General features: G+C 44.8%; 1 protein-coding gene and 1 pseudogene across 5 annotated transcripts in view; both read left to right on the top strand.

Annotated features, from left to right (window-relative positions):
* LOC132209005 (utrophin-like) overlaps window positions 1-24,085 on the top strand; it is a 146,296-nt pseudogene that overhangs the window by 18,057 nt on the left and 104,154 nt on the right.
* Window positions 1-24,085, top strand: part of LOC132209001 (utrophin-like) — a 170,275-nt gene that overhangs the window by 78,647 nt on the left and 67,543 nt on the right. The window lies entirely within an intron of this gene.

Here is a 24,085-nt window from a genome sequence, read left to right as displayed (position 1 = left end):
CCCTTGTCTGCCTTCCGGAGTGACTCCCTTGTCCACTCCACACTCCCCTCCAATCCCACCACACCCAGCACGTTCCCGTGCAAACGCAGGAAGTGCTACACTTGCTCCCACACCTCCTCCCTCACCCCCATCCAAGGCCCCAAGATGACTTTCCATATTAAGCAGATGCTCACCTGCACATCTGCCAATGTAGTATACTGTATCCACTGTACCCGGTGTAGCTTCCTCTACATTGGGGAAACCAAGCGGAGGCTTGGGAAGCGCTTTGCAGAACACCTCCACTCGGTTCGCAATTTCGTTAGAGAGAAAAAGTTTGAGAGGTGACTTCATTGAAACATATAAAATAATCAGAGAGTTAGAGCCTTTATCCTAGGATGGTGACGGCGAGCACGAGGGGGCATAGCTTTAAATTGAGGGGTGAAAGATACCGGACAGATGTCAGAGGTGGTTTCTTTACTCAGAGAGTAGTCAGGGAATGGAACGCTTTGCCTGCAACAGTCGTAGATTCACCAACTTTAGGTACATTTAAGTCGTCATTGGATAAGCATATGGACATACATGGAATAGTGTAGGTTAGATGGGCTTCAGATCAGTATGACAGGTCGGCACAGCATCAAGAGCCGAACGGCCTGTACTGTGCTGTAATGTTCTCTGTTCTATAAACACGTGCACCCCCCAGTTGCGAACCATTTTAACTCCCCCTCCCATTCCTTAGACGACATGTCCATCATGGGCATCCTGCAGTGCCATAATGATGCCACCCGAAGGTTGCAGGAACAGCCACTCATATTCCGCTTGGGAACCCTACAGCCCAATGGTATGAATGTGGGCTGCATGAGTTTTAAAATCTCCCCCTCCCCCACTGCACCCCAAAACCAGCCCAGCTCATCCCCTCCCCCCACTGCATCCCAAAACCAGCCCAGCTCATCCCCGCCTACCTAACCTGTTCTTCCTCTCACCTAACCCCTCCTCCCACCTCAAGCCACACCTCCATTTACCACTTAGTAACCTCATCCAGCCTCCTTGATCTGTCTGTCCTCCCTGGACTGACCTATCCCCTCTCCACCTCCCCACCTACACTCTCCTGTCCACCTATCTTCTCCTCTATCCATCTTCGGTCCGCCTCCCCCTCTCTCCCTATTTATTTCAGAACCTTCTCCCCATCCCTGATGAACAGTGTCGGCCCAAAACTTCAGCTTTTGTGCTCCTAAGATGCTACTTGGCCTAGACAATAAAATGTGAGGCTGGATGAACACAGCAGGCCCAGCAGCGTCTCAGGAGCACAAAAGCTGACGTTTCGGGCCTAGACCCTTCATCAGAGTTTATTATCTTGGATTCTCCAGCATCTGCAGTTCCCATTGTCACTGCTACTTGGCCTGTTGTGTTCATCCAGCTTCACACTTTGTTATCTTGGATTCTCCAGCATCTGCAGTTCCCATTATCTCTCCCTTCAGCCCAACTGCCTATTTTCTATTCTTTGACCAATTCTGAAAACATGCTAATATACTATCCCAAAATTATGTGTTTTTTTTCTTATATTAGGTAAACTTAGGGCGATATTTTTTCAAGTGCCATTTTAAAATCCAAACACAATACTTCTACTGGTTCTGTTTTATCCATCCTGTCTGTTACTTACTCAAAGAATTTTTAAAAAATTGTCAGGCACAATTTCCCCACCATGAAGCCATGCTGACTTTGCTTGATTATATTATCTACTTCCACAGTTATGGACTAGACCAAGTCCCCAACAAATATGTATCAAGGAGATAACCTAGACTCCAACTTTTATTTAAAGACAAGTCTAGGGTGCTGTGTTCTAGATGTAAATCGATTCGGCACACCACTCAGATTTAAGCAAAACCACTTTCCCCCTAGTTAAAATGCAGACAAAAGAAAGAAGAATTGAGATTAGTTTAACTCTACTGGAAAACTTAATTGAATAATATATTACTTAACTACCAAACAACAACTGTTCCAATATAATAATATCCCATAAACACACCTTGGCAAAGGCAAAGACAGTAAAACAGATTGTCTCACATGATTCTGGTCACAGAAAGAGAACCCCTGCTTTTAGCTGTAACACAGAGAGAGATGGGGAGATATGGAGAGAGATAACAGCTTCCACGGCCAACTTCAAACCTCAACAACTGTCGAAATCTAAACTAAAACCTTGGTTCTGTGGGAGCCTGACATGACCCATTCATACTGAGATAGTAAGAACTGCCGATGCTGGAGAATCTGAGATAACAAGGTGTCGAGCTGCATGAACACAACAGGCCAAGCAGCATCAGAGGAGCAGGAAAGCTGATGTTTTGGGTCGAGCCCCTTCTTCGGAAGTTACCCATTCATGCTGCTTTTGTTGTTACAACTTCAAAAAATAAAACCCCAAGGCCTCTCGGGCCTTTAGAGAAGAACACAAACCAGGACAAAATACACCTCTTAAAGCCATAGTATTGCCAGACCACATGACCTGCTGTTGCATCTTTTATAACAGACTGCAATATTTTCCTAATGAGAGGTTGCCTATTTTTTGTCATCCTTCCTTTTCATATGAAGTTGTTACATTGGCAGTATTCCAATCTACTGCTTGAAATGTTCCAGATTCCCGGGATATTTGGAAGATTACTGCTAGTGCATCCAGTATCTCTGTAGCTACATCTTTTAATATCCTAGTGCAGGGTACATCAGGTCCAGGATACCTATTGACCTTTAGCCCCATTAGTTTCCCGAGCACCTTTTCTCTGGTGATATTTCCTGTCTGCTTTTTGTACCTTGTTAAGTAAGTAATTTTGAGATTGTATTTGTTTCTTTTGCTATGGAGACTCATATGAAGTATTTATTTGTCTCATTTGCCATTTCCTGATTCCCCATTATTATTTTTGCAGCCTCCATCCTTGAAGGGATCTGCGTTCACTTTGACTTCTTTCTTTCTTTTCATTTCTTTAAATACGCTTTTGTTGTCTGTTTCTTTTCTATTTCTCGGCTTTGAAATCTTTCCTTATTTCTGGTTTTCCACTAACCTTGGGCACTGACTGTTGAATTGGCAGAACATTGGAGAGAATGCTTAGGATATGGAATTTTTGGTCCGATAAATAGTACTCAACATGGTGCTGTTGCCCCAGCTCCTGCTCAGGTCTCTCCCAGTTGAAATGCCAAATGGGACCCTGCCCATGCTCTTCACAGCTGCCCTGCAACATTAAATGGCTGGAGGCAGGACATCAGGCGCCCTCTTGGATAGAAGTTCTACCTTGTAGAACTCCTGGCCACTTAGAGCCCAGAAGAGTCTGAAGTTGCTGTTGGCTGGATGGCGGGTCCCCGACGAGGGGTACGGAGTGGTTGAGGGTTGTTAGGGGTTGTTAAAAGGGTGGATGAGCATTTAAGAGCGTGAAGTGCCTAGGATCGGGCCAAGGGACCTGTGAATGATGTTCCCCTACCAACTCACTTTTTCTAGGCTGGATTGTGCATCTCAACCTGACTGCCTTTCTGATTGACATCTATCTCCTTACGCAATAGAGGGGATCCCTTAAATTGCCATCAATTAGTCTCAGGAGGTCAAAGGATAGGCAGGCTGCTTGACAGTTCCCCAGAACTTCCACACATGTACACACAGTGCCCTCCAGATTTTATGTGTTTCTTCCCACCTTCGTATCTGTGGGATGGGGCTTTATAATGTAGCTCATGCAGTGCTAAAACAAAGAAGTTATCCTGAACCTTGAAATAGGACTGGAATGATACACCCAAATCTGGTGACTAAACTTAAAGAGTAATAATTTTGGTAGTGTTGAGTAATAATGATGAAATTTACCCAACTTGTTTTAAGAATGTGACATTTTATCAACAAATTTAACTAATGCTATTTTCATTGGAGTACAAGGGATTAATAAGTAGTGAATGGAGACATAAAGGATTATGATTGGTTGGGGTAAGATAAACGTGGAAAGTCTGTGTTCCTATGGCTGATGGATGATGTTACAAGGAGAATGGAATGCATTGATGTTTTGGGGAAAAGATGTAGGGGGATGTTAGGAGGAATTTTTTTAAAGCAGTGAAGGTTCATGGGCCAGGATCTTGCTGCCTGTGGAAGGGTTAGAAGCCGAGAAAATAAATGATTTCAGTCACATGAATGCATATCTCTGGGAGCTTCATTCCTCATATTGCCATTAGATTTTATTTATGGAGGTTCTGTTATATTTAGAGTGGTTTGACTGGCATTCGATGTTTTGACAAAGTTTGCCAGATTTTGTTGGCATCATGTGAACTAACGTTGAATTGATACTTGCTTAACTACTAATTATTTTTGGTAGACGCTGTAGAACATACCATATGTATGACAAAATAGCAAAATTACAAGAGAAATCTCGTTCAAAACCGAGGTAACAGAGCATCTTTTTAAAATTAACAAGAACATATAATTAACACACTTAATAGCTGTGGCATAGTGTGATTTAAAAGAATGCTGATGACCAGAAGTGAAATAAGGGTTGTAAGATCCACTATTTGAAACGGAGAAAGAGCCAATTAGATTGTACTTTGGATTTGGATGTAGTGAGAATGAACATCGCTTGAAAAAGATGGATGTTTCAGGTTAAATTGTTTTGAGTCCTGCTTCATAAATATAAAGGAGGGCTTCATGACTTACAAAGCTACTGTTCCTCCACCATTGTTCTGCAGGAATTACTGAACCAAACAACAGAATATGACCAGCATCACTGACGGTTCCCTCGTTGGATTTGACATGTTGCATTTGAGAAGGAAATGGCCTGTTTCCATCATTCCAGAGTACTTTTGTGAATCCTTGTATTTATTTCTGGGCCAAATACAGGAATTAATTTTATTTAATAGCTCCAATAAGTTAAAACTGTAATCGAAGTTAGTTTTCTTCCTCCTTTGTCGTGTATCTGTTGGAGTTGCACACAGCACAACGCGTCTTGGATCAACACAAATTGACACAAAATGAGCAACTTCTAAATGTGACTGAAGTAATCAACTGTTTAATGACCATTTATGATGGTTTGGAACAAAATCACAAGGATTTGGTCAACGTGCCACTCTGTGTCGAAATGTGTCTGAACTAGCTGGTGAACGTCTTTGATCCCTATGTATGATTTACACTTTAATGTAAGTTTAGATTGTCCTAAGGTGCACTAAACTGCATGCGACATATTGGATTTTGATATGTACAGGATCAGTTAAGTAAATGTGAAGATTGTGGACTGATTAAAATCAATCCGAGTATTGTTGACATAAGGTTTCAGTATGTTCTAGTTTCATTTCAGTTCAACAGATAAAGTAGTTGACAGTTTTAGCGACTTTTGTTTTAAATCATAAAATTGAAACTGATATACTTTTGATTCCATTTGGTCAGATCTGCCCAGGATCATGTAGACATCTTGACATTCTGATTGTAATGCTCTTCACGGTGACAAATGTTAGTGCTGGAGAATGACGTGTATAAAATACACAAAATGAACATCATCCAGTTAATGTCAAGGAATAAACGGCCAGACGTAGAATAAATTTTCATATGACCCTCAATCTCATAGAGTCATACAGCATAGAAACACCATATCTATGCCTACCAACAAGCACCAAGCTGCACTAATCTCATTTGTCAACACTTGGTCCAGAGCCTACTTTGACCTAGCATTTTAAATGCTCATCCCAGATGCTTTTTAAATGTTGAGAATACCTGCATCAAAAACCCTCTCAAGCAGTGTGCTCCATATGTCTACCACTTTTTAGATGAAAAAGCTTTTCCTCAGACTTCCTCCAAAGCATTTAATCCTCACCTTAAACTTGTGCCATCTGGTCTTAGACACATGTGCCATGGGGAATGGATTCTCACCATGTATTCTGCCAGTGCCTGTCATAATTTTCTATGCCTCAATCAGATCCCCACCCACACCTCCGCCTCCTCTGCTCCAAGGAAAACAAACCCAGCATACCAGTCTATCTCATAACTGAGACTTTTTAACCTAGCCAGTATCTTGAAGAGCATTAACTGTGCCATTGTGGTATTTTCCAGGCTAATTGTCCTTCAGCTTATCTCAGTCAGATTGTTTAGTAAACTCCATTCCGGAATAATGTTATGCACTTCACTTGGAAATGTATTAAGACTGTGACAGTATATTGGGGAATCCTTGCAAGCGGAGAGAATTTTATTTTCCTTCAGTCCAAGCTGGCACTTAAAATGGCCTTTAAACATGGCACTAGTGCCAGTAATACCAGGATGGTCCAGTTACGATGAGTAGGAGAACTAACTAGCATCGGCTGAGAGAGGCACAATAGGAGCATTGTTGCCAGTTATTGAATAGGTTTGCCACAACAGCGTGAGAAAATCTGTTTGGTCTTTTGGAGAGATACTGTCCTTGCAGTGCAATAAAAATGACACTGAACTGATTCATTCCAGTGTTTTAGACCTGAAGATTTAAGAACAGAATTAGACCATTCAGCCCATTGAGTGGGATCTATCATTCTCAATCCCATTCTCCTATGTCCATACTAAGCAAGAACGTATCTATCTATGCCTGAAATCAACTCTGACTTGGCCTCCACAGGTTTCTGCATCAACGAGTTCCACAGATTCACAACTTTCTGACTGAAAAAATTCCTCCTCATCTCCATCCTGAAGGGTAGTCCCTTTGACTCTGAGGCTGTGCCCCCAGGTCCTGGTCTCTCCTACTCGTGGAAACATCATCTCCATGTCCACTCTATCCAGGCCTGAATTACCTTCAGTGTGCCCCCTTCATCCTTCTAAACACCATCGAGTACAGACCCAGAGTTCCCAGCCATTCCTCACATGACAGTCCCTTCATCGCCAGGATTATGTTTGAGAACCTCCTCTAGACCCTGACAAAGGCCAGCACATCCTTCCTTAGACAGATGGCCAAAAACTGCTCTTAATATTCCAAATGCAATATGACCAGAGCCTTACACAGCCTCAGCAATACATCTCTGCTCTTGTATTTTTGCCGTCTTGAAATGAATGCTGACATTGCATTTGCCTTCCCAACTGCCAACTGAACCTGCATGTTAAAAGAATCCTGAACTGGGGCATCTTTGTGCTTCAGATTTCTGAAGCCTTTCCCCATTTAGAAAATAGCCTATGCCTGTACTGCCACTTCTCTACAGACTCTCTGTGACCTCCCCACTTCCTCAACACTACTTGCCTCTCCACCTATCGAAATGTCATCTGCAAACTTAGCAACAACCCCCTGTGGACTACAATACCATTAGTTCCTTTGTCCAGATTGCTGATGTATAACGTGAATGGCTGTTGTCTGATCTCTGATGACTGTGGAACTCCTGTAGTTGCTGGCTGCCATCCTGCAAAAGACCCTTTTATTGCCACTCTCTGCATTCTGCCAGTTAGCCGATCCTCTATCCATGCCAGTACCTACTGCCTAACACCATAAGCTCATTTTTTTTATTTTGAAGCGTCCTGTGTGGCACCTTGTCAAAGGCTTTCTGAAAATCCAAACAGATAAAGTTCAATGGCTCTCTTTTGTTTTTACTCACTGGTTACATTCTCAAAGAATCTAACAGAGACCTTCCCTTGACAAAGTTGTGTTTTCTCAGCCCAATTTAACATGTAGTTCCAAGTATTACCATGTCCTTCCAAGTACTCTCCGATCTCATCCTTAATAATGGATTCTAAAATCTGACCTAACGACCAGCGTCAGGCTAACAGGTTTTTCTCGTCTTTTAATTTCTTGTCTTTTGCCTCCCTCCATTTTAAACAGGGGTGTTATATTTGCCATTTTGTACTCCTTTGGGACCCACCCTGACTCCAGTAATTCCTGAAAGATCATCAATACCTGCATGGTCTTCTTACTTATCTCCTTCAGAACTCTGGGGGGCAGTCCATCTGGTCCATGTAATTTACCATCTTCTCGGAATTATAGAATTCCTACAGAGCGGAAAGAGGCCATTGGGTCTGCACCATCTCCATCAAGAACATCCCACCAAGACCCAGCCCTGTACTGTGTCCCGGCAAGCTCACATTTGCCATGGCTGATCCACCTTGCCTGCACATCTTTGGACTGTGGATGGAAATCAGAGCACCTGGCGGAGACCCGTGCGGACATGGGGAGAATGTACAAATTCCACACAGACCCTTCAGCTTCCCCTGTACCTTCTCCTTAGTGATGGCCACCGCACTCACTTCTGCTTCAGACTCCCTTAAAGTTCTACTACTGGTGCCTTCCAACCTGAAGACTGATGCAAAATACTTGTTCAGTTCCTCTGCCATTTCTTTGTTCCCCAACACTACTTATTTGGCCCCTCTTGAAATTTTCTTTGGATTTACAGGGGTGTTTTACAATAACAATATCTACTTTATTGTGTTGACAAATGGATTGTTGAGATGATCACAGAAACAATAAGCAAAATTCATCAGTACTCTCAATTAACAATCATATAGCGCAGCTGAACACGTGGCTACGCAGCTGGTGTAGGAGGGAGGGCTTCAGATATGTAGATAATTGGGATGCCTTCTGAGGAAGGTGGGACCTGTACAAGAAGGACGGGTTGCATCTGAACTGGAAGGGGACCAATGTCCTGGGTGGAAGGTTTGCTCGAGTAGTTCGAGAGGGTTTAAACTAGTATGGCAGGGGGGTGGGAACCTGAGCTGTATACCAGAGGTGAGCGTTGATGCAGGTGAGGCAGTAGCAAGAGGTAGACCAGCTAGTGGGAAGGATTTTCCTGGGAAGGCACCAAGGGATCGGTTAAAGTGTGTTTGCTTTGATGCAAGGAGTATCAGGAATAAAAGTGATGAACTGAGAGCATGGATCAGTACCTGGTGCTATGATGTTGTGGCCATAACAGAGACATGGGTTTCTCATGGGCAGGAATGGTTGCTGGATCTTCCAGGGTTTAGAACATTTAAAAAGAATAGGGAGGGGGGAGAAAGAGGAGGGGGTGTAGCACTACTAATCAGAGAGGGGATCACAGCTACAGAAGCTTCCATTGTCGAGGAAGATCTGCCTACTGAGTCAGTATGGGTGGAAATTAGGAACAGCAAGGGAGTAGTCACCTCGTTAGGGGTTTACTACAGGCCCCCCAATAGCAGCAGGGAGATTGAAGAAAGCATAGGTCGACAGATTTTGGAAAAGTGTGGACGCAGTAGGGTTGTTGTAATGGGTGACTTTAACTTTCCTAATATTGTTTGGAACCTCCTTCGAGCAGAAGATTTGAATGGAGCTGTTTTTGTAAGGTGTGTTCAGGAGGGTTTCCTAACGCAGTACGTTGAGAGGCCGACGAGGGGAGAGGCCATTCTGGACTTGGTGCTCGGAAACGAGCCGAGGCAGGTATCAGATCTTGTGGTGGGAGAGCATTTTGGTGATAGTGACCATAACTGCCTCACATTCTACATAGCTATGGAGAAGGAGAGGATTAGGCAAAATGGGAGGATATTTAATTGGGGAAGAGGAAACTATGATGCGATTAGACATGAGTTAGGAAGCATGGACTGGGAGCAGTTGTTCCATGGTAAGGGAACTATAGACATGTGGAGACTGTTTAAGGAACAGTTGTTGGGAGTGATGAGTAAATATGTCCCTCTGAGACAGGCAAGAAGGGGTAAGATAAAGGAACCTTGGATGATGAGAGCGGTGGAGCTTCTTGTGGAAAGGAAGAAGGTAGCTTACATGAGGTGGAGGAAGCTAGGGTCAAGTTCAGCTCGAGAGGATGACATGCAGGCAAGGAAGGAGCTCAAAAATGGTCTGAGGAGAGCCAGGAGGGGGCACGAGAAAGGCTTGGCAGAAGGAATCCGGGAAAACACAAAGGCATTTTACACTTAGGTGAGGAATAAGAGAATGATGAAAGAAAGAGTAGGGCCGATCAGGGATAGCATAGGGAACTTGTGTGTGTGGAGTCTGAGGAGGTAGGGGAAGCCCTAAATGAGTTTTTTTGCTTCTGTCTTTACGAAAGAAACGAACTTTGTAGTGAATGAAACCTTTGAAGAGCAGGTGTGCATGCTGGAATGGATAGAGATAGAAGAAGCTGATGTGCTGAAAATTTTGTCAAACATTAAGATTGACAAGTCGCCAGGCCCGGACCAGATTTGTCCTCGGCTGCTTTGGGAAGCGAGAAATGCAATTGCTTCGCCACTTGCGAAGATCTTTGCATCCTCGCTCTCCACTGGAGTCGTACCTGAGGACTGGAGAGAGGCAAATGTAATTCCTCTCTTCAAGAAAGGAAATAGGGAAATCCCCGGCAAATATAGACCGGTAAGTCTCTCGTCTGTCGTCTGCAAGGTGTTAGAAAGGATTCTGAGGGATAAGATTTATGACCATCTGGAAGAGCATGGCTTGATCAAATACAGTCAACACGGCTTTGTGAGGGGTAGGTCATGCCTTACAAACCTTATCGAGTTTTTTGAGGATGTGACTAGAAACGTTGATGAGGGTCGAGGTGTGGATGTGGTGTATATGGACTTCAGTAAGGCATTTGATCAGGTTCCCCATGGTAGGCTCATTCAGAAGGACAGGAAGAATGGGATACAGGGGAACTTAGCTGCTTGGATACAGAATTGGCTGGCCAACAGAAGACAGCGAGTGGTAGTAGAAGGAAAATATTCTGCCTGGAAGTCAGTGGTGAGTGGGGTTCCACAGGGCTCTGTCCTTGGGCCTCTACTGTTTGTAATTTTTATTAATGACTTGGATGAGGGGATTGAATGATGGGTCAGCAGGTTTGCAGACGACACAAAGGTCGGAGGTGTCGTTGACAGTGTAGAGGGCTGTTGTAGGCTGCAACGGGACATTGACAGGATGCAGAGATGGGCTGAGAGGTGGCAGATGGAGTTCAACCTGGATAAATGCGAGGTGATGCATTTTGGAAGGTCGAATTTGAAAGCTGAGTGCAGGATTAAGGATAGGATTCTTGGCAGCGTGGAGGAACAGAGGGATCTTGGTGTGCAGATACAGAGATCCCTTAAAATGGCCACCCAAGTGGACAGGGTTGTTAAGAAAGCATATGGTGTTTTGGCTTTCATTAACAGGGGGATTGAGTTTAAGAGTCGTGAGATCTTGTTGCAGCTCTATAAAACTTTGGTTAGACCGCACTTGGAATACTGCGTCCAGTTCTGGTCGCCCTATTATAGGACAGATGTGGATGCTTTGGAGAGGGTTCAGAGGAGGTTTACCAGGATGCTGCCTGGACTGGAGGGCTTATCTTATGAAGAGAGGTTGACTGAGCTCGGTCTCTTTTCATTGGAGAAAAGGAGGAGCAGAGGGGACCTAATTGAGGTATACAAGATAATGAGAGGCATAGATAGAGTTGATAGCCAGAGACTATTTCCCAGGGCAGAAATGGCTAGCACGAGGGGTCATAGTTTTAAGCTGGTTGGTGGAAAGTATAGAGGGGATGTCAGAGGCAGGTTCTTTACGCAGAGAGTTGTGAGAGCATGGAATGCGTTGCCAGCAGCAGTTGTGGAAGCCAGGTCGTTGGGGTCATTTAAGAGACTGCTGGACATGTATATGGTCACAGAAATTTGAGGGTGCATACATGAGGATCAATGGTCGGCACAACATTGTGGGCTGAAGGGCCTGTTCTGTGCTGTACTGTTCTATGTTCTATGTTCTATGTTCTATATATATTAATATCACAATCAATGCATTTCCATCAGGTAAGCACGTAACTGGATCTTTCTAACCCGGCAGTTTTCACTTTTCATTTCTCAGATTTCACTCTCAGACAGAACAGTTGATGTTGTCACACTGTTCATTAAAAATAGCATCCACTGTATTTTTCCCCATGTTGTAGCTCGTGGATTTGTGTAACCTTCATGTATAGAATCTGTGTTCGTTTTCAAGGAATTTATTACTTTCGTGATTTCAGGCGTTACATTCAGAAGGGTACCATGCTGCAATTCGAGCCTGCTGTTTCCAGAGTAATCCCAATGTGGAAGATTTTGAAAAGTATGTAAATTTCCCTAATTTACCTGCCTTTTAGATCCAAACTGATGAAGACCACGGCCCAGGTTTCTGTTCTTAACAAGAATGCCTATTTATTACAAATGCATAGATTCTCACTACAGACAGATATTTACAAAGATTGGACACATAGAACATAGAACATAGAACATAGAACAGTACAGCACAGAACAGGCCCTTCAGCCCACAATGTTGTGCCGACCATTGATCCTCATGGATGCACCCTCGAATTTCTGTGACCATATGCATGTCCAGCAGTCTCTTAAATGACCCCAATGACCTTGCTTCCACAACTGCTGCTGGCAACGCATTCCATGCTCTCACAACTCTCTGCGTAAAGAACCTGCCTCTGACATCCCCTCTATACTTTCCACCAACCAGCTTAAAACTATGACCCCTCGTGCTAGCCATTTCTGCCCTGGGAAATAGTCTCTGGCTATCGACTCTATCTATGCCTCTCATTATCTTGTATACCTCAATTAGGTCCCCTCTCCTCCTCCTTTTCTCCAATGAAAAGAGACCGAGCTCAGTCAACCTCTCTTCATAAGATAAGCTCTCCAGTCCAGGCAGCATCCTGGTAAACCTCCTCTGAACCCTCTCCAAAGCATCCACATCTTTCCTATAATAGGGCGCCCAGAACTGGACGCAGTATTCCAAGTGCGGTCTAACCAAAGTTTTATAGAGCTGCAACAAGATCTCACGACTCTTAAACTCAATCCCCCTGTTAATGAAAGCCAAAACACCATATGCTTTCTTAACAACCCTGTCCACTTGGGTGGCCATTTTAAGGGATCTATGTATCTGCACACCAAGATCCCTCTGTTCCTCCACGCTGCCAAGAATCCTATCCTTAATCCTGTACTCAGCTTTCAAATTCGACCTTCCAAAATGCATCACCTCGCATTTATCCAGGTTGAACTCCATCTGCCACCTCTCAGCCCATCTCTGCATCCTGTCAATGTCCCGCTGCAGCCTACAACAGCCCTCTACACTGTCAACGACACCTCCGACCTTTGTGTCGTCTGCAAACTTGCTGACCCATCCTTCAATTCCCTCGTCCAAGTCATTAATAAAAATTACAAACAGTAGAGGCCCAAGGACAGAGCCCTGTGGAACCCCACTCACCACTGACTTCCAGGCAGAATATTTTCCTTCTACTACCACACGCTGTCTTCTGTTGGCCAGCCAATTCTGTATCCAAGCAGCTAAGTTCCCCTGTATCCCATTCCTCCTCACCTTCTGAATGAGCCTTCCATGGGGAACCTTATCAAATGCCTTACTGAAGTCCATATACACCACATCCACAGCTCGACCCTCATCAACCTTACTAGTCACATCCTCAAAAAACTCGATAAGGTTTGTAAGGCATGACCTACCCCTCACAAAGCATATCTGTACAAATTAAAACTGTAAGGCCTCTGTAAACTCATCTTCCTGCAGACAAACTTCGAGGGGAGAAGGATAAAACATGGATATTATAGGTGGAAAAAAATTCTAAGTCAGCTGTTCAGTGGTCCCTGTTCACAGGATTTGCGAAGATGATCTTGAGGATATAAAACAAATGAATAAATATCCCAGAGTGACTTATTATCTATTAAAACCTGTGTTGATGATATGGCATTGCTATGAGCATAAAGTAGAACATTGTCCAAGTTCCTGTGAGCATTACTGTAGTTTTCATTTGTATTCTCCATGTCGGGAACACAGTTAATTTGTACTTTACTGACTAAGTGACCTTTGCTCATCTACAGTTCAGTTGCAAACAGGCAATATTTTATTATTCTAATTTTGTAACTTTGGTTTGGAATTTTGTCATGGGAAATGTATTTCACTTATGTTCCTCTGCGTAATTGTAGCCAATCCTCCATTGGCAAAGAAACACACAACTACAGCAGTTAATAAAAGAAAGAACTGCATTTATGTAGCATATTTTATGGTCTCAGGCATAAAAAGTACTTTATAGGCAGCTAAACTACTTTTGAAATGTCGTCACTGATGTAGCATAAGAAAACATGTCGTATTTAAAATAGTCAGAAGTAAAGAAATATGACATAATAAAGAAATAACAAATCGTAAAATATGAAATTATGAATGTAAAGAAATATAAAGTCTTCAGCCCCTTGTGAGTGGAGACATAGAATCAGGAGATGCAGAGTCAGTATGGAACCTACCAGGGAGGAGGCAATTCTGGATCTGGTGTTGTGCAACGAACCGGATTTGATCAGGGACCTAGAAGTAAAGAAGCCATTAGAGGTAGTGACGATAATATGATAAGTTTTAATCAGCAATTTGAGACGGAGAAGGGAGAATCGGAAGTGTCAGTATTGTAGTTGAACAAAGGGAACTATGGAGCTATGAGGGTGGAGCTGTCCAAAGTTCAATGGTTCAATACCGTAGCAGGGATGGCAGTGGAACAACAATGGCAGGTATTTCTGGATATAATGCACAAGGTGTAGGATCAGTTCATTCCAAAGAGCAAGAAAGATCCTAAGGGGAGGCAGGGACGGCCGTGGCTGATAAGGGAAGTTAAGGAGTCTATAAAGATAAAAGAGAAGAAGTATAACATAGCAAAGATGAGTGGGAAGCCGGAGGACTGGGAAGGTTTTCAAGAGCAACAGAAGATGACTAAAAAGGCAATACGCAGAGAAAAAAATGAGGTACAAAGGAAAACTGACCAAAAATATTAAGGAGGATAGTAAGGATAACAAAGTGTGGAGCTGGATGAACACAGCAGGCCAAGCAGCACCTCAGGAGCACAAAAGCTGACGTTTCAGGCCCGGATGAAGGGTCTAGGCCCGAAACATCAGCTTTTGTGCTCCTGAGATGCTGCTTGGCCTGCTGTGTTCATCCAGCTCCACACTTTGTTATCTTGGATTCTCCAGCATCTGCAGTTCCCATTATCAAGGAGGATAGTAAAAGGTATGTGAAAAAAAAATGGTTAAGACTAGAATTGGGCCCTTGAAGACAGAAAAGAGTGAATTTATTATGGGGATCAAGGAAATAGCAGAAGAGTTGAATAGGTACTTTGGATCTGTCTTCACTAGGGAAGACACAAGCAATCTCCCAGATGTAATGGTGGCTGAAGGACGTAGGGTAATGGATGAACTGAAGGGTATTTATATTCATCAGGAAATGGTGTTGGGTCTGAAGGCTGCTAAGTCCCCGGTACCTGATGGTCTGCATCCCAGGGGAGTTAAGGAGGTGGCTCTAGAAATTGTGAACGGATTGGTAATCATTTTCCCATGTTCTACAGATTCAGGATCAGTTCCTGCAGGTTGGAGGGTGGCTAATGTTGTCCCACTTTTCAAGAAAGGAGGGAGAGACAAAACAGGAAATTATCGACCGGTTAGCCTGACGTCAGTGGTGGGAACGATGCTGGAGTGAATTATAAAAGATGAAATTACAACTCATTTGGATAGCCGTAACAGGATAGGTCAGAGCCAGCATGGATTTACGAAGGGGAAATTGTGCTTGACTAATCTTCTGGAATTTTTTGAGGATGTAACTATGAAGATGGACAAGCGAGAACCAGTGGATGGAGTGGACCAGGACTTTCAGAAAGCCTTTGATAAATTTCCACAGAGGAGATTAGTGAGCAAAATTAGGGCACATGTTATTGGGGGCAAAATACTGAGTTGGATTGAAAATTGGCTGTCTGACAGGAAGCAGAGAGTAGTGATAAACGGGTCCCTTTGGGAATGGCAGGCGGTGACCAGTGGGGTACCACAAGGTTCGGTGCTGGGACTGCAGCTGTTTACAATATACATTAATGATATAGATGAAGGCACTAAAAGTAATATTAGCAAATTTGTCAATGACACAAAGCTGGGCGGCAGTGTGAAATGTGAGGAGGATGTTATGAGAATACAGGGTGACTTGGACAGGCTAGGTGAGAGGACGGATGCATGGCAGATGCAGTTTAATGTGGACAAATGTGTGGTTATCCACCTTGGTGGAAAGAACAGGAAGGCAGATAACATTCAAAATGGAGTCAAGTTAGGTAAAGGGGAAGTACAACGAGATCTAGGTGTTCTTGTACAGAAGTCAATGAAAACAAGCACGCAGGTACAGCAGGCAGTGAAGAAAGCTCATGACATGCTGGCATTCATAACAAGAGGAATTGAGTATAGGAGCAAAGAGGTCCTTCTGCAGCTGTACAGGGCCCTGGCTTAGAAGGATGAGAGGGGGTCTGATTGAGACGTATAAGATTATTAAAGGATTGGACACTCTGGAGGCAGGAACCATGTTTCCGCTGACGGGTGAGTCCAGAACCAGAGGACACAGTTTAAAAAAAGGGGTAGGCCATTTAGAACAAAGTTGAGAAAAAAACTTCTTCACCCAGAGAGCGGTGGATGTATGGAATGCTCAGCCCCAGAAGGCAATAGAGGCACAAGTCTCTGGATCGTTTCAAGAAAGAGATGGATAGAGCTCTTAAAGATAATGGAATCAAGGGTTATGGGGATAAGGCAAGAACAGGATACTGATTGTGGATGATCAGCCATGATTATAATGAATGGTGGTGCTGGCTCGAAGGGCTAAATGGCCTACTTCTGCCCCTGTTGTCTACTGTAAAAGTTAATTGTATAAGATTGATTCAGACGGTCCCATATTTCTGGTGTTGGCAGCTTGTTCAGATAGGGAAAAGAACATGGTTGATCTTGATTCTGCTCCTGTTTGTTACACAGTAGCCTCTTCGAGCAACAATTCTTGAATGTTGATGGGGCGTTGAAACGCAGGTAGATTATCGTGATCACTTGTTGAAAATGGATAGCAGCCAGTAGTTCTCTTTCCTCTCAACCAGTGACCAGTAGGCAATGGTCAAACAGTACGTAACCCAGAGGCCACAAACTCCCCTGAGACTTGATGTCAGTTGAGTCTCGTGAATAACTACCCGCTCATGGACTGTCTGCCGATAAAGCATGGTATTAAATCTCACATACACTGCTCTCAACCATTTTAATCGAAGTGTTTATCACTCGTTGTATAGAAACAGATCACACAAACTGAAATGGCATATGCGCAAATACCAACATAGAAGTTCTATATAGTAGCATTTTGTTTAAAGTTGTATTTATAAAATGAAAGGGTGAAGTATTAATTTTCACAAATCATATTAAGGTGCTATAGAAATCTATGGAAGTGAGAAATTTGTTTTTTGATTCAATACATGTCTGACAAATGACAATTCAAAGAGATCTTTGTTTTAGCTCGAGTGGGTCGCGGAATCGTTCTCATTAGGGGCATTTAAGTGACTATTAGACAGGCATATGGATGGTAATATAAGATAGGGGTGAAGGTTTGATAGACCTGAGGTTTCGGGTAAAAGTTCGGCACAACATCGTGGGCTGAAGGGCCTGTACTGTTCGATGTTCTATGTATCTTATGCTGTATTCAAATCAGTAAAGTGAGTCAGTGACATTCTGCAATTTCCTTTTCCAGGGGTTGGAGTCGAAGAATCAGAGTGCTTTCTTTGAAAATTGTCTTGATGTGTCCATCCAAGCGTCAACTGGAGGAAAAATACAAGTGTCAGTACTAAATCTATCATTGCTGATACACATGTAAACTGTAGGTTTAACTGGAGGTAAACTTTGTTTAACAAACTAGCACACTCAATAAACTGACAAAAATTATTTCCCAGATGTTTACTGTATTCTCATAATCTCTGTGATGTCTGGTGAGGGTGCAAGTGAGAAGGCTCTCTGCCAGTAAGTTTTAGTTCACGCAAAGTTGCATCATTACTGAAGTTATTTATGCTGTAAATGAAGGAGAACAGTGATGTGTATATCCTGTGCATTATGTTCCTATTATTGAGTGTGTGTTTTTTTTGTGTGTGGACCTATTGATCAACTGGAATTTTTGATTATTCAGCACATTCCTGGGACCACAGGTGCTGTTTAACAAAAGGTTTGCTGTATTAGTATATTTCTGTATTTAGTCACTGCCACGATGAGTGTTAAATCATAACTTGGTCTGTGCAGAATGTGCACAGTGCATTCCTGCAAGATAAATGATGCGCTACATATGTATGATGCTATTGTTTCTCAAAGACACTAACCTCAGCAGCTGTTTTTGTTCCCAATCATGTTTTCATCATTAGAATACTGGGAAAAGTATTCAGAAGTGTGGTATGACTCAAGTGCTCAGTTGCAGCAGTGATAACACTTAATGTGAGGTAATGTTTTTGCCCATTTGTTGTTCTGTTGGTCAGCAATGTATCTCACAAACTAATGGGCATATTTCATTGAAAACTGATACATATGAGTATGGTCCAAGGAAGAACTGATTAGTTTTTGCCAGATCTAGATTTATTTCTCTATTTTCTAAAGCATCAGTTAAAATTGGTAGGAACGGCAAATGATCATCTTTCTGGAATATTGTTGATTGATTTCGAATGTTGTGGATTGTGTCAGCCCTGATAGTAGAATTTGTCATAACTATCAAAATATGAGCAGATTTTTGAGAGCAGATTATCAAATTGGCCTGAAGCTTTCTCAGTGAGATGGAAGCTTTTAATAAAAGGATTTATTTTGTCGGCCTTGCATTTCCAAAGAATCAGTCAAGTGGAGAAATGCCTCAAAGAAAAGCTGTGTAATTATAGACTCATGGATGTTTGGTGCACAGGAGGAGGCCGTGCGGTCTGTAGTTCCTGCACTGCTCAACAAAGTTCTGTCCACATTGAACTCACATGGCATTGATTTCCGTTTTGATTGTTTGGCCCATAGCCCTGGGGCCTACGGCAACAGAAGTGAATATCTAAATACTGCTTAAATATTCAGACACTTTCTGAATCAGTCACAGTTTCAGTCAGTGAGCTCAGGACTCCCACCACACTGGGAAAATAGGTTCTCCTCAACTCCCCTCTTAGCTTTCTACCTGTGAACTTCAATCTGTGCCCCCTGTTTATTGACATGTCTACGAATGGAAAAAGCAACTTCCAGTTAACCTTTCCATGTCCTTCAAAATCTTAAACACCTTCACCATGTCCCCTAGTCTGCTCCAATCTTGGCATCGGTCAGATGGGCAGGTCAGTGGCTAATTGATGTAGCCTGAAGAAGGAATAAGATGAGAGTACTTAACGTGGCAAAGCCTGTCGTGCCCGATGGACGTCAGCAATGGCAGTCAGCAGTGAAGTCCACTGGCAAGGATGGGCGGGCCCTAGCCCAACGCAGGGGAATACAAACCGTCACGGGGGAAGCCTCGTTCAGAGTGTCTGCAAATTCGTGGCTTAAGAAAGGACTGTAATGTTTGACTTTTTAAACTTTTGTTTTTATTTTTCTACTGTTATACTAAGAAGACTGTAGTGCTGAACTTTTTAACTTATTCATTTATTTTTCTAACATAGAACGTGGAACGGTACAGCGCAGTACAGGCCCTTCGGCCCACGATGTTGTATCGAACTTTTACCCTCATCCTAAGGTCTGTCTAACCTCCACTCCTACCTGAAATTGTCATCCATTTGCTTGTCTAATAGCCAATTAAATGCCCCTAATGAGGCTGACTTCACTACCCTCTCCGGCATTGCATTCCACTCCCCTACGACTCTGAGTAAAGAAGGATGGATACCTTTTCTACTTCTGCAACTAAAATTTCGTACCGAGGTACTTTGTCCCTGAGATGACACCGTCTGAGGTGACATTGTACTCTTGTACCGTGTATTGAATACATGTGATCATAAAACCTAAATCTAAATCTAATGCATAGCAGGACACTGGGAAGCTTAGAGGAGAAAAGGGATGCTGGGGTGCTTGTTCATAAATTCCTGAAGGGGTCAGGACAGGCTAGTAAGGGTTGTTACAAAGACATATGGGACATCTCCCTTTATCAGTCGTGGCGTAGATTCTAAGAATGGAGAGGTCACTTTGGAGCTGTTTAAAAGTTTGTTTCGGCCACAGCTGGAGTCGTGTGTGGCGTTTTGGTCACCACCCATTAGGCCTTGTTAGCCCTCCAGAGTTCGTTAGCTCACATTTGTCCTGGTTGAGTTCCAATTGCTGTGCCCAGCTGACCAGTCAGTTGATCTCCTCCTGAAGTTTATTCATCCTGCCTGTCAACCAATTTTAGATCCAGTGTACCACTTTGCCTTTGATCCCATGGCTGTTATTTACATGACCATTCTGTCGATATCCTCATCATTAAATTAGTCATTTGCTTGCGACACGGTCATGCATCCTGTGTTTAAGTCCAAATAATGAATATACTTGACAAATTTCAAGGGCCCTTGTGGCAAGCCCTGCACAACCCCACTCAAAGCAAACATCCTGTCAGATAGATATCTCTCGACCGTCAATCACCCTGTGCTCTCTGCCTCAGCCAGTTTTGGCTCCAGTGTGCCTCTTTGCCTTTGATCCCGTTGACTGCTGTTTTCTTGATCACTCTGCCAAGGGGGGCTTTACTAAGTCCACATCAAATGCATAAGCTCATCAACACTCCAATATCTCCTCAAAAAAGGATCAAATTTCTGAAACGTGACCTCATCTTAACAAATCCATACTGACTATCCCTGATTAATTCATGCAAGTACATTCTACCCCTAAGAATGCCTCTTTATAGCTTCTCCAGTGCTGAGATTATTCTGACTGGCCATAAATTTCTTGGTCTGTTCCTCTCTCCGTTTGTTAATAGTAGGACAACGTTAATAGTCCGTAGAGTCAGTAATTAAGAAAGCGCATGTAATGTCGTTTATCTCAAGAGGGTTGGAATATAAAAGCAGCAATGTGCCTCTGAGGCTTTATAAGGCTCTCGTTAGACCCCATTTAGAATACTGTGTCCAATTTTGGGCCCCATGCTTCAGGAAGGACATTCTAGCCCTGGAGCGTGTCCAGCGTAGATTCACACGGATGATCCCTGGAATGGTAGGTTTAGCGTATGATGAACGGCTGAGGATCCTGGGATCGTACTCATTAGAGTTTAGAAGGTCGAGGGGAGATCTAATAGAAACTTACAAGATAATGAATGGTTTAGAAGGGGTGGACGCTCGGAAGTTGTTTCCGTTAGGAAGGGAGATGAGGACCCGTGGGCACAGCCTTAAAATTAGAGGGGGTAAATTTAAAACTGAAGTGAGACAACATTTCTTCAGCCAGAGAGTGGTGGGCTTGTGGAATTCATTGCCGCAGAGTGCATGGAGGCCGGGTTGTTGGATGCCTTCAAGGCAGAGATCGACAAATTCTTGATCTCAAAAGGAATCAAGGGCTGCGGGGAAAGTGCAGGGAAGTGGTGTTGAAATGCCCATCATCCATGATTTAAATGGTGGAGTGGGCTTGATGGGCCGAATGGCCCAACTTCGACTTGTATCTTGTGGTCTTAAGGGGCTGGACATGAAGCCATTAGAGGTGAGTGTAGGTGGGGAGGGAGGGAGGGGATAGGTCACTCTGGGGAGGACGAACAGGTCAAGGGGGCGGGAGGAGCTTCGTAGGTAGGGAATGGGGGCTTGGCTTGAGCTGGGAGGAGCGGATGGGTAGGAGGAAGAACAGATTAGGGAGGTGGGGACGAGATGGGCTGGTTTTGGGATGCAGTGGTGGGAGTGGAGATTTTGAAGCTTGTGAAATCCACATTGATAGCATTGGGCTGCAGAGTTTCCAAGGCTCAGTTCAGGAAGAACAACAAACATTGATCAGTCAGTCATACATCCAACAAGAAAACTTTATTTTTTTAAAAAAATAGGATGCATCTGTTAATCAAGTGGCAAAGCATTATCGAGTTTTGAGAAGATTTGTAGCTCAGGGTTCAGGTTCCGGATGTAAGATTGCTCAATGAGCTGGAAGGTTAGTTTTCAGATAATTCGTCACCATTCCAGGTAAAATCATCAGTGAGCCTCCGGTGAAGCGCTGGAGTTCGGTCCCGCTTTCTATTCAAGTGTTTAGGTTTCCTTGGGTTGGTGATGTCATTTCCTGTTCTTTCTCTCAGAGGATGGGAGATGGATTTGGAGCCAATGTGTCCTCCCTAGTGTAGTTTGTGTATGGAATGAACTGCCAGAGGCTATTATACTCACAGTGTTTAAAAGTCACCTGCATGGACACATGAATAGGAAGGGTCTGGAGGGATATGGGCAACATGCTGGCAAATGGAACTAGTCAGTTACGATATCTGGTCGGCCTGAAGGGTCTGTTTCCCTGCTGTACAACTCTGCGACTCTGTCTCTTTGTCTCCAGACCCACCCCCCGCCACACGCACAATCTCTGTCTCTCCATCTCTGTGTGTGTGCCTCACTCTCTGTCTGTCTGTGTCTCTCTCTCTCTCTCTATCGTCTTGTCTCTGCTATCTCGCTGTGCACTTCTCTGTCTCTCTCCTTCTCTTTCACTGTCTCTTTGGTCTTTGTGTGTGTGTACCCCTCTCTGTCTCTGCCTCCCTCTGTGTGTGCTTCTGCCTTTCTCTCTCTCCGTCGCTCCCTGTGACCGTCGACCCCCCACCCACTCTGCGCCGCCCCTCCCCCCGCCTTTTCCTCCATCTCTCTTACTCTCTATCCGAGCCTCTCCACCCGCTCAGCAGGGAGCGTTGTGAGTTTCTTTGGAACAAAGTTTAAAGATCTCTGTTTGAACCCAAGCCATCCGCAATCAGACTGCATTTCTAATTCCCCCCCCCCCCCACCCCCCCTACCCCCCCTCTCTCTCTCTCTCTCTCTCTCTCTCACACACACACACAGTCTGTCTCTTTCTCCCTTTCAGTCAATCCCCTTCCTCTCTTGGTCCTACTCAAGCCTTTTCCCACCCCCGACTCTGCCTCGGCGATGAGTCCGCTGTCTGGATCCCTTTTCCCAGGCGTGGGCTGAGGACCCAGCGGTTCGGCAGCGGGGATCATCGCACCACGCTCCCGGACCCCTACAACCTCCTGTTCTCCAGCGGCCTCCAGCATGACCACCGGGCTGGGAGCCGGCATCCGGGCTGCCGGAGCTCTCGCTGCTCAGTGGCTCAGCCCTGCGCCGCCTTTGCCGGGAGCGGGGATCCGAGGTGGGAGAAGGCCTCTTCGCCCGGCTCCTGGGCACAGCTACCTGCCTGAACAGCTGCCTGGCACCGAGCCTGCGCTCCCCGAGCACCCGGCCGCGGGTCCGCGACGCCTTCCGGGGCTGAGTAGCCGAAAACTATCTCCTACTGCAAGGTGAGAGCGGGGTTTGGGGTGAAGGGAGGACTGGGGACATGAGCACGGTCCCTGTTTCACATCCTGCGCCGCTCCTATCACAAAGCGAGGGTTTGGGAATGTATGTTTTGGGGGTGAGAATAGCCGTCCCCGGGTGAGGGAAGGCTGGGGGGGACATTGGGAGGGTGTCTATTATACAGCCCTGCGCGGGTTTCCGTAGCCGAACAGCCTACTGCTCTCGTACTACAAGGTAAAGGGAAGGCGGGGGATGGAATGGGGTGGGGTTTCGAGGATAGCCGTCTTGGAAGTGAGAGGACATGGGGAGAGTCACTATCGTACAGCCCAGTGACTGAATGGCTTACAGCTACTGCAAAAGGGTCGTGGTCGGGGGTTGGTTTAGGAGAGGGTTGTTGTAGGGAGGTTTGGGGTCACGGGCAGAGCTGCTTTCTGCAGCCGAACAGCCACTGCCACAAGATGAGATGGGAGGAGGTGTTTTCGGAGCGAGGGGATGCCCCCTCGCCCCGCCGCTGTGGGAAGTAGGATCTTTATCGCACAACCCTCCGTAGCCGAATAGCACTCCGACGACAAGGTGGGAAGGCAGGAGGGGCTCCCGGGGATGAGGGAAGGACAGAACCAGGGTCAGTATAAGGTTAGGGGCTGAACAGACCCCTTCCAGGGGCTGAGGGGAGCTCTTATGCCCTCCGCCAAGCGACCAGCCGAGATCGACCCGCAGCTCTCCGACTACAAGGGGACCCTGTCTCAGAGGCTGGAGCATTTCTGGCCGGAGCTCTGAGGGAAAGGGTCATCGCACCCAAAACGCTACCTCGGGACTTTTTCTTGACAGATGCTGAGCATTTTCAGCAACTTGTGTTTGCATTTCTACCCGGAGGTGGGTTTGTGGAGAGACACCATGGTAAGGGAATGGGTGTGGGGTTTGATGGGGCAGTCACAGAGACTGTCGAGAGAGAGAGAGAGAGGCAACCCCCGTGTCAGGGTTTGGAAAATCTCCGGCAGTGCTTCATTTCTCTCTCAGCCGAAGGCGCTGCGTGCTTTGGTTTCCTTTGCTCTTGTACTCTCTCCCC

This window comes from Stegostoma tigrinum, unplaced genomic scaffold (assembly GCF_030684315.1).
Source record: "Stegostoma tigrinum isolate sSteTig4 unplaced genomic scaffold, sSteTig4.hap1 scaffold_61, whole genome shotgun sequence".
In the NCBI taxonomy this organism is placed as follows: Eukaryota; Metazoa; Chordata; class Chondrichthyes; order Orectolobiformes; family Stegostomatidae; genus Stegostoma; species Stegostoma tigrinum.
Note: the sequence above shows the minus strand (reverse complement) of the source record. Positions and strands in the feature narration are given on the sequence as shown.